The 10884-nt window shown below is 39.9% G+C and overlaps 1 non-coding gene across 1 annotated transcript; it reads left to right on the top strand.

Moving 5' to 3' along the window:
* The first annotated feature begins 680 nt into the window (after nt 1–680).
* On the top strand, nt 681–786 carry LOC147277684 (small nucleolar RNA R71). Its single transcript, XR_015124136.1, has one exon. It is a non-coding gene; the product is annotated as a small nucleolar RNA R71 (small nucleolar RNA).
* The last annotated feature ends 10098 nt before the right edge of the window (nt 787–10884 follow it).

The following is a 10884-nucleotide window of genomic DNA, read 5'->3' as shown; positions in this document are numbered from 1 at the left end:
TGGGCTGACTTGGCAACTTCCCCTTCTCTCTCTGACCCAAAGTAGTGGCAATCTGACCCATTTGACTCTCCAAGTGTGCAATAGCCTTCGAATTGGCTTGCATATGCTGCTCGGTACGGTTCATGAAGGCATTGGTGCTTTGGGCAAGGGAAGTGGTGCTTTGAGCAATCTGAGCAATCTTGTCCTCCAAACTAGACCTCTCGGCATTAGGGTGCACATACGGCTTGTTGGTGCTCCCACTAGCTTGCTGTCCATTGTTGTTGCTCCACCTGAAATTAGGGTTGTTCTTCCATCCAGGGTTATAAGTGTTAGAAAATGGATCATATGGCACCCTAGGATAATTCCCAACCTGGTTCACTTGTTCGACGTCACCCCCTTGTCCTTGCGCACTCATCATCTTCTCTTGAGCCATAGATAACTTCTGCACCATAGTCTTGATTTCCATAATCTGTCCCTCCATGGTGTTTGGCACATCAGCTACCTCATACAACCCTCTCTTTGGTCCTCCTCTTGCACGATTGGAATCCCATTGTTGAGAACTCAAAGAAAGCGACTCAAACAATTCTGTAGCCTCATCCTCCGTTTTGGACATGAATGCACCACCACATGCCGAATCCACCTTGGCTTGGTCTCTCTCCAACAATCCCTGATAAAAACAGCAAATCACATACCAAGGAGATAAGTTGTGGTGTGGGCAGCTAGTAAGTAACTCATTGAATCTGTCCCAAGTCTCATGGAATGGTTCGTCCGCCTTTTGCACAAATCCAAGGATCTCCTTCCGAATCGAATTAGTCTTGGAAATGGAATAGAACTTGTTCAAAAACTTGCTCGAAAGATCATCCCATGTCGAAATGGAACCACTGGGCAGCGAATACAACCACCTCTTTGCCTTGTCCTTAAGCGCAAAAGGGAACATCCTCAAACGGTACTGATCGGCATTCAGGCCCCTCAATTGTGCGGCTTCACAAACCCCAGAAAACTCCTTCAAAAAGTGGATCGGATCCTCCCCATTCAGCCCATGGTAGCTCGGCAACAAATGAATCTGACCACTCTTGATTTCGAAATCAGTGGCTATGGTGGCATACCGGATGCATGATGGTTGAGTGGGCAGCGAAGGTGCTGAAAAATGGCTCAGGGGCTGCGGCACTATCTCGTTTGCTTCAGCCATGTCGACACTCTCAGTCTCTTCACTACTTGAATCTGATGCACTAGGTTGCGGGCTGACTTGTGATGCACCTAAAGCTTCGTTCTTGAGCCTTTCCAACCTAGCAACAAGCTCAGGGTTCATAAAACACACCTAATCAAGAGAAAACACACAATCAGTAGAAAGAATGCAAATAAAGGCATGGCATTTATTAAAAACTAAAAATTAGCAAAAACTGAAATCTAACTAATATAACCTAATTCTAAGGACTAATTACACCAATTCATTGATATTAGACACCATTCCCCGGCAACGGCGCCAAAAACTTGTTGATGTGTTTTCTTAGAACAAAATAAACAATTACCTCATTCTAAGTTTACTCGCAAGTGCACGAATCGCATTGGTAGCAAAGCGTACAAGCACGAGGTCGATCCCACAGGGAATGGTTAATATACAATAAATCAGTGCAATTAATCACTAGAATAACTGAATGGGGGGTTTTGAAAGATGGAAACACACGCACACATCACCACACGCACACACACTTTATTCTATCTTGCAATGTTAATTTTCAGTTTCAAATCAGATAAGCATGCAATAACCATCCAAGGCTAATGACAGTTAATTTGAACACAACATATTAAAGTTTGACAGCTAAAAAGGTTTGGCTAGTTACTTTCTCGCCATTATTCTCCTAATGCATAAACTAAGAGCTTCTTGGGCCTTCCTTAGCTAGTTAACCTACATGTTCCCTAGTTCAAGCTAAGGCAGCTGTTACCCATGTAGGAGTCATTAAGTTTTATGAGAACGTCAAACATGCACAACATATAAGCTTTGACTATTTCCTTATAGAGGTCGCCCAACCCCACTACCAAGAATAATCCCTTATTCCCTTGTTACTTGTGGTCTAGTGTCTTTGACTATTTCACAGCTAAACCTAACGGATAAACTAGATGCAATTACCCTAAGGTGGCCAGTCAACGGATGCAAACAACTAGTGACGGGGGTTTTAATAGATAGTGGAAATTTAATATGTGAAAACATCAAACTAACAGACCAAGAGACGGATAAACGATTTGTTAAAGCATACGAATCCATTAATCGACCTACAATTAACATGCAAGATAGAATAACTAACCTACATAATTAAAACAAATAAATAAAAGAAACAAAACAGCAACAAATAAATGAAATCCCAATTCATGATTGCAAAAGGAAATCAGAAACGCAAATTAAACAAACTGAAGAACATAAACTAAACAACTAATTTAAAGTGCATAAACTAAATGAAATCAGAAACGACACACAAGATTCAACACATGCACTAATTAAAAATCAGAAACTTAAAGCAATTGAAATAACTACACAATTAAATTAGATTACATAAATGAAATTGCATAAACATAAATAACTAAATAAATTCAGAACCAAAGCTATAAAAGAAATAAAGAGACAATTAAATAAAACAGCACATTAATTAAATGAAATCAGAAACCAATATCCAACAATAAATCTGAAACTAGAATGAAAAGGATAACAAAAATCAGAGGTGCAACAAATGGGGGCTGCGGCAAGGAGAGAAGAAGAAGGAGGCACCTAGCACAAGCAATTGGCTCACGGCAAGGTGAGCTTGGGCTTGCGGCAGCAGGTGATCCTTCCCTCTCAATGTCACGCCACCCTCTTCCTAAACCTCTCTCTGAATTCGGCTAACCTTACAAGAATGAAAGTCTGAAACTAAAAACCTAAATCAGCAAAATAAAACTAAGAGAGAGAAGAGAGAATTCGGCTGAACCTAGGAGGAATAAAAAAGTGTCTCTAAAAGTCTGAATGAGGGGATTTAAATAGGAGAAGCTTTCCTTGAGAGGCAAGGAAAGCAAGTTGCGGCTGGCTAGGGTTTGCTCTCCTAGTGCCTTGCGGCTTCAGCTAGGGCCAGCTGATCAGGCCTTGCGTGTTGGCCTGCTTGGGTTTGGGCTTCAGTAGCTCACGCCTAGCCTAGCTAGGGTCCCTCCTTGGCGCATGGGCTGGTAGTCTTGGGCTTTGGGCTTGCATGTTGGGCTTCAGTAGCTTGCACAAGATGGGCTAGGGTTTCACTCCATGGGCTTCCATCTTGGGCTTGTCACCTTTGGGCTTGCGCATGGCCTCTTCCTTGCTAGGGTTTGCATGGCATGCATGCGCATGCATGGGCTGCCATCTTCCTCCTTGCGTGTGGCTTTTGGGCTGCTAGGGTTTGGGCCCATGCATGTGCATGCATGGCCCACTTGGTTCGGCATCCTTAGGGCCATGGGCCCTACACTTTTGACTTCCCATTTTGCCCCTCATTTCCATTTGAATTCAAATTCATTTCTTCCCTCCATTCATTTCCATGGATTTCCACCACCTTCTGGAAGCTTCTGGAACTTTGAAAAACATTTCCTGGTGCAACTAGGATTTCTTGGAAATGAGAGATTCCTTATCCATTTCGACTTCTCGTAATGACCATATTGCCCCTGGGGTCTCCTAGTGTCACTAGGACTCCTTTCCCTAGTTGGGTTAGGTTTCCTAGTTCGACCAGGAATTCCTGTTCGAATCAGGATTTCACATTTCTGGCTCCGCAATGATGGTTCTGGACTTGATGTTTCCTAGTGTGACTAGGAATCCTCATCTGACTAGGATTTCTGCACTTTTCCTGGTTTGACCAGGATTTCACTCGTTTTCCTGGTTTGACCAGGAAATGTCCCAAAATGGCTCCATTTGCTTCTTTTTCTCATTTCTGCTTCATTTGACCTGAAAACACAAAAACAAGACAAGAAACACAAAATAGCGAGTTCTAACACTCTAGGTTAAGGAATTAGTATCATAAAGTGATGCAAAATGCACACTCATCAGGTGGTTGTCCTCTTCAGTGCCAGAGGTGGACATCTTGTCAACTTTGTCAAAAGCCTCAAGCTGATGCTGTTTGAGATCTGCAGACGAGAGGGATAGATTAGCTGATTTAGCTGCTTTCAGTTGAGAAATTAATCCTTCAAGATAGGGAGAATGGCTTCCTTGGGATTGTGATAAGGAAGTCTTGACTGAAGGGTTGATAACTTCATCCACAAATTTCATTTTTAACTTGGAGGGAAGAAGATGATTATAATAGAACATATCCCACCATTTTATGAGAATTTGTCTTCTTAAATTGGGAATATAGATTCCATCATCCTCTCCAGGAGGAGAAATTTCATAGACCTATTTTAGGATCCAAATTAAATCATAAAGATAAAAGAACCAGACCAAAGCCTCCCAATATCCTGCAAGATCAAAGTTAGTAGATCTAAACATGCAAAAAGATTCTTTTAAATCAATTGAGAAACCAAGCTTTAAACCAGTTTCGAAGATGACTATTGTCTTTGATTTGAAAGTTAAAAAACCAGGAATGGGAAAAGATTTCATTTTTGATACAGAATGTATTTTCCCACGCATGCATGTAATCAAAGTAACTATAGAAATTTGGAAAAAGTTTTGAATTTTTGAAACGTCTTTTAGACATGGGGCTCGAACCCCAATCTTTCAGAGAAAGCACCTTTAAGATGTACATTTGGGAAAACCCAATGACTTTTTTAGAATCATTTCTGTAATTGTGGGTTATTTTAACCGATCCTGTCTCTATTAAGACAGATTCATAGAAGAAATGATTTTTACCCTCAAATTTAGGGTGCATGTGTCCTATTAAGTACATCATGGCAACTTCTGCAGGACTTGATTCCAAGTGAATATTCTCAATGGGTCCAAGGGGGACCTCCATTGAGGGTATATAAGGTGTCCTTTTAGGCACCACTTTTATTAGAGTCTGCTTATCCTTTATTTCTAGGAGATTTCTGTGTTCCCTGAATTGGTTCATCCTTCTCATCCTTTCCTTGCAAAAATTCTCGGGTCAGAAAGTCAGGGAGAGAATTATTTTCTCCTTTTATATATTCAATTTGAAAATCAAAAGCAGATAAGATGGCTTGCCATCTAGCAAAAATCTGTTTAGGGCACCATCTCGTTTGCTTCAGCCATGTCGACACTCTCAGTCTCTTCACTACTCGAATCTGATGCACTAGGTTGCGGGCTGACTTGTGATGCACCTAAAGCTTCGTCCTTGAGCCTCTCCAACCTAGCAACAAGTTCAGGGTTCATAAAACACACCTAATCAAGAGAAAACACACAATCAGTAGAAAGAATGCATATAAAGGCATGGCATTTATTAAAAACTAAAAATTAACAAAAACTGAAATCTAACTAATATAACCTAATTCTAACGACTAATTACACCAATTCATTGATATTAGACACCATTCCCAGGCAACGGCGCCAAAAACTTGTTGATGTGTTTTCTTAGAACAAAATAAACAATTATCTCATTCTAAGTTTACTCGCAAGTGCACGAATCGCATCAGTAGCAAAGCGTACAAGCACGAGGTCGATCCCACAGGGAATGGTTAATAAACAACAAATCAATGCGATTAATCACTAGAATAACTAAATGGGGGGTTTTGAAAGATGGAAACACACGCACACATCACCACACGCACACACACTTTATTCTATCTTGCAATGTTAAGTTTTCGGTTTCAAATCAGATAAGCATGCAATAACCATCCAAGGCTAATGACAGTTAATTTGAACACAACATATTAAAGTTTGACAGCTAAAAAGGTTTGGCTAGTTACTTTCTCGCCATTGTTCTCCTAATGCATAAACTAAGAGCTTCTTGGGCCTTCCTTAGCTAGTTAACCTACATGTTCCCTAGTTCAAGCTAAGGCAGCTGTTACCCATGCAGGAGTCATTAAGTTTTATGAGAACGTCAAACATGCACAACATATAAGCTTTGACTATTTCCTTATAGAGGTCGCCCAACCCCACTACCAAGAATAATCCCTTATTCCCTTGTTACTTGTGGTTTAGTGTCTTTGACTATTTCACAGCTAAACCTAACAGATAAACTAGATGCAATTACCCTAAGGTGGCCAGTCAAAGGATGCAAACAACTAGTGACGGGGGTTTTAATAGATAGTGGAAATTTAATAAGTGCAAACATCAAACTAACAGACCAAGAGACGGATAAACGATTTGTTAAAGCATACGAGTCCATTAATCAACCTACGACTAACATGCAAGATAGAATAACTAACCTACATAATTAAATAAAACAAATAAAAGAAACAAAACAACAACAAATAAATGAAATCCCAATTCATGATTGTTAACGAAAATCAGAAACGCAAAATTAAAGAAATTAAAAGCATAAACAAATGGAACTCAGCAACATGAATTGAAAGCAATAAAGAGATAACTAAATAAAATCAGATTGCAAAGATTAAATAACAATTAATTAAAATCAGAACCAAAGCTATAAACTAATTAAATTCAGAAACTTAAATTAAATAAATTCAGAAACCAATATCCAACATTAAATCTGAAACTAGAATGAAAAAGAAAACAAAAATCAGAGGTGCAAGCACATGGGGGCTGCGGCAAGGAGGGAGGAAGAAGGAGGCACCCAACACAAGCAATTGGCTCACGGCAAGGTGAGCTTGGGCTTGCGGCAGCAGGTGGTCCTTCCCTCTCACTTGTCACGCCACCCTCTCTCTAAGTCTCTCTCTGAATTTGGCTCACCTTACAAGAGAAATAAAAGCTGAAAATAAAACCCTAAAACAGAAAAATAAAACTAGGAGGGAGAGAGGTTTCGGCTGGAGTAGTAGGAAAAATAATGATTAAAAGGTCTCCCTAAGGTTCTGAATGGAGGGGGTTTAAATAGGAGAACATTCCTTGAGAGGCAAGGAGGCTGAAGCTTGCGGCTGCTAGGTTTCCCTTTCCTAGTTCCTTGCGGCATCAGCTAGGGTTAGCTGAACTAGGGCCTTGCGTGTTGGGCTTCCTCCTTTGGGCTTAAGTGGCTCACGCCTAGCCTAGCTAGGGTCCCTCCTTGGGGCATGGGCTAGTAGTCTTGGGCTTCCATGTTGGGCTTCAGCTGCTTGCACAAGATGGGCTAGGGTTTCACTCCATGGGCTTCCATCTTGGGCTTGTCACCTTGGGCTTGCGCATGGCCCCTTGTCTTGCTAGGGTTTGCATGGCTTGCATGCGCATGCATGGCTGCCATCTTCCTCCTTGCGTGTGGCTTTTGGGTTGCTAGGGTTTGGGCCCATGCATGTGCATGCATGGCCCACTTGGTTCGGCATCCCTAGGGCCCATGGGCCCTCCACTTTTGACTTCCCATTTTGCCCCTCATTTCCATTTGAATTCAAATTCATTTCTTCCCTCCATTTATTTCCATGGATGTCCACCACCTTCTGGAAGCTTCTGGAACCTTGAAAAACATTTCCTGGTGCAACTAGGATTTCTTGAAAATGAGAGATTCCTTATCCATTTCGACTTCTCGTAATGACCATATTGCCCCTGGGGTCTCCTAGTGTCACTAGGACTCATTTCCCTAGTTGGGTTAGGTTTCCTAGTTCAACCAAGATTTCCTGTTCGGATCAGGATTTCACATTTCTGGCTCCGCAATGATGGTTCTGGACTTGATGTTTCCTAGTGTGACTAGGAATCCTCATTTGACTAGGATTTCTGCACTTTTCCTGGTTTGACCAGGAATTGTCCCAAAATGGCTCCATTTGCTTCTTTTTCTCATTTCTGCTTCATTTGACCTGAAAACACAAAAACAAGACAAGAAACACAAAATAGCGAGTTCTAACACTCTAGGTTAAGGAATTAGTATCATAAAGTGATGCAAAATGCACACTTATCAATACCCTTGTTTTGAGGCATCAGTCTCAACTATTTTAAAGGCTTCAGGAATAGGTATGGATAGGCATGGAAGCTCTTTAGCTTTGGCTTTCAATCTTTTGGCGGCCTGTGTATGTTCTGGAGACCAAGGTAAAGGATTCTTTTTTAACCTTTGGTACAACAGCTTACTATTTTTAGCAAGGTTTTGATAAAAGTCTGCTATGTAGTTTAGACTTCCCAGAAACCTTTGGAGCTGGGTTTTTTCCTTTAGTTCATCTGGAAACTTTTCTGCAAAAGCGATTGCCCTGTTAATAGGAACAACGGTTCCATTAAAGATATTATGGCCTAAAAAATGAATTTTTACCTGGAAAATCTCCATTTTCTTGGCGGAGACCACTAAACCAGCATCCGTGATTATTTTTTGGAATATCCGCAAATGCTTAATATGTTGTTCAAATGATGTTGAGAAAACCAAAACATCATCTATGCAAACAATGGTAAATGATGAGTAAGGATTAAAAATTTCATTCATAATGTTTTGGAATTCTGATGGAGCGTTCTTAAGTCCAAATGGCATTACATTCCATTCATAATGGCCAAAAGGAACTGTGAAAGCAGTCTTATATCTTTCTTCTTCCTTAATCTGAATCTGCCAGTACCCAGATTTCATATCAAACTTTGAAAAGATAGTTGATTTACACAACTACTCAACAAATCTCTTTTGTTTGGTAGAGGATACCTGATCCATCTAAGGACTTTGTTAAGAGGTTTGTAGTTTATTACTAACCTGGGAACTCCTCTTTCTATTTCAGCAGCTTTTTCCACATAAAAGGCTGGACAACTGCAGGGAGATGAGCTTTTTCTGATTAAACCCTTGTTTAAGAGATCTTTTATCTCTTCTTTACACAACTCTAGATGGGTATTGTTCATTTGCATAGGTTTGGCCTTTGTAGGAATCATAGATTCCTTAAATTCTTGCTCATAGGGCAAAGTCACAATATGCCTTTTCCTGTTCCAAAAAGCGTTAGGTAGATCAGCACATATTTCCCTTTTTAAGGTCTTCTATTATTCTTACCTAATTCTGTGCTTGAGGAGTACTGAGTATTTGTTCAGTATGTTTATACTGAATTTCTCTTTTAAAGAAAAGAGAAATCTTTCCTTCCTTTCAATCTTGTCTTTGATAGTGTTAATGTATTTAATATGTGGTTCCTGGATAAACTCAAATTTGATATTGAGATCTCCAATTGTAGTTTTGATCCCTAAATTTGTTACCTGCATGGGATACATGTGTATTTCAAGCATTTGAACAAACGAATGAACAATGAGATCAAACAACGACTTAAATGACAAGAAAGGATTGAAGTAAGTATAAACACACTCAAGAATTGAAGTACAGGGCTCAATAGCTCACTTAGGTCATATAAATCTCCTCTATCATGCATATGTATCTCTAGTCATGCAAATCACAACTTAAGCTTATGAAAACAAGGCTTAATTACAAAGAATCATGAAATAGGTTATGAATCAACTTTAGAAAAACAAGAACACATAAGCTATATAATGAATGCTAAACATGCTTTTCAATGGCTATAAACAATTCATCAACTTGTTGGGGACTCTAAAACTAAAAGACTCAAAAACTTTGTTTTAAAAACAATGTTACAATAAAATTCTAAGGATCAATTACCTCACAAAGATGTAATGACACTTAGATGATTGCATTTTGATATGGGTTTGTCACCCTAATTGAAAACAATTTTTTTTTTAAATGCTCTAGAGAACCGGTCCTCAAAGGAGAGGACCGGACCTCCAGAGAGCATGGCTCTAGGAAGTGCACAGAAGGACCGGTCCCCAATGAGAGAGGACTGGACCTCCAGAAGCGAAGCTCCATTCCAGCTATAGAGAGGACCAGTCCTCACCTTTGAGGACCGGACCTCCAGAGAGGTCATCTTCTTCCAGCAGTGCAGAGGACCGGACCTCCAAGGAGAGGACCGAACCTCTGGGCCAAAATTTTGAAATTTTTTTTTTTTTTTTTTATAAAAAAAACCCTAGAAATCTAAGAACAAAAACGAAAGAACTTGCCTTTCCCCCCAAACTTAAATGACACATTGCCCTCAATGTGAAAGAAATAACAACCATACATGCTCAATTAAGTGAAGGAAATAAACAATATCCATAAAACACACCAAAAAGAAATTAAAATTACAATTGTCTCATAAAGCAAAGATAGATAGAAATTTGTTACTCGCATAAGCAAGCAGTCGGCCTTCCTCTAGATGCAAAGTCTCCTCGATCTCCTAGACTCGGCTTCTCCTATTCTCTTCAAAAAACTTGGGTTGCCTCCCAATCAGCGCTTGATTTTACGTCTCTAGCTAGACATTGCCAATTCTACTACTCGCGTCCTCACTTCATTTTTCCTCCATTTGTACTACCCTTGGCGTTATCAACCTCAAGATACTTGAAAAATTTCATTAACTCCTCTTTGTCTTCATCATACTCAACAAGGTCAGCGTTTTGTGGGAGATCTTCAGTGACTTGAAACGATTCAACTCGACCCAAGTGAGTAAAACACATCATCATAGTCTTTGACCTAAACTCCATCCCATTAGTGCATAGAAACGGCCGTCCAAGTATAAGTGAAGTGTCGCTTGCGATCCTTGGCACATCTAGCACCACAAAATCAGTAGGAGTGAGAAATCCACAAACAAGTACCTACACAAGGACACCCACAAATCAGTAGAAAAGACACTTGCGAAGAAATTGGCATTTATTAAAACCTAAAAAAAAAAAAAAAAAAAAAAACTAACGTAAAGGAAATCCTATTCTAATTTAATTAAACTGACAAATCAAATTAATTCAATGATATTTAGCACCATTCCCCGGAAACGGCGCCAAAAACTTGTTGATTGTTTTCTTAGAACAAATTAAATAACTCAATTCTAAGTATACTCGCAAGTTCACAAATCGCATCAATAGCAAAGCATGTAAATACGAGGTCGATCCCACGAGGAATGGTTAAA

This window comes from Dryas octopetala, chromosome 8 (assembly GCF_963921425.1).
Source record: "Dryas octopetala chromosome 8, drDryOcto1.1, whole genome shotgun sequence".
Classification (NCBI taxonomy): Eukaryota; Viridiplantae; Streptophyta; class Magnoliopsida; order Rosales; family Rosaceae; genus Dryas; species Dryas octopetala.
The sequence above is the reverse complement of the archived record's forward strand: the minus strand, read 5'-3'. Positions and strand labels throughout refer to the sequence as shown.